Source organism: Vigna radiata, chromosome 9 (genome assembly GCF_000741045.1).
Source record: "Vigna radiata var. radiata cultivar VC1973A chromosome 9, Vradiata_ver6, whole genome shotgun sequence".
Classification (NCBI taxonomy): domain Eukaryota; kingdom Viridiplantae; phylum Streptophyta; class Magnoliopsida; order Fabales; family Fabaceae; genus Vigna; species Vigna radiata.
In genome coordinates this window covers 8,877,784-8,878,446 of record NC_028359.1, presented here as the reverse complement: position 1 = coordinate 8,878,446, position 663 = coordinate 8,877,784, and positions in this window count along the sequence as shown.

The following is a 663-nucleotide window of genomic DNA, read 5'->3' as shown; positions in this document are numbered from 1 at the left end:
TGAAACCTTGGTCCACGGTTTCAGCGGACTGAGTATGCACTTCAATGGTGAGTATGTCGTGCCTTTTTCTAACGATCAACTTTTGACGTTAAACAATAACCACATGGAAGGGCTATACAACATCAGAATCATAATAAGGCCATCGAAGGACAGACCCGACATACGTCAGACTAGGGTTTATAAAGCCACTTGTTCTATGTGACATACAAGTTCCTCTAAAATCTAGGGTTTTCTGTGGTTGGACCGATCATGATTGAGAAGGATGGAGAAAAGTGATTATTTTTACACTTCATTTTTATTATTTAGAGGTTTTGGAGTTTTTTTTTAATGTAAATTAATTACCATTAACATGTAATGCAAGGGAATTATCTTTCTTCTTTTTTGATACAAGAGTATGTTATATGAAAAGTAAGGTTTAGAGTTTGATTAGAGTTGTATGAGGTTTTTTCAATGTTGATTGAGATTTCTTTATTCAATGACGACTTGTTAGGATTAGATTTGTATGATAATCTCTAGCTGCTTTCTTTAACTAATATGTTTCCAGAAGATTACTATATAAAAAATTAAGAATTTGCTTTCCATAATAAAATATTATATTATAATAAGATATTTTTTATATAGTTATAAGATGATTGTAGAAGAAAGAAAAAAAAAAAAAAAAAA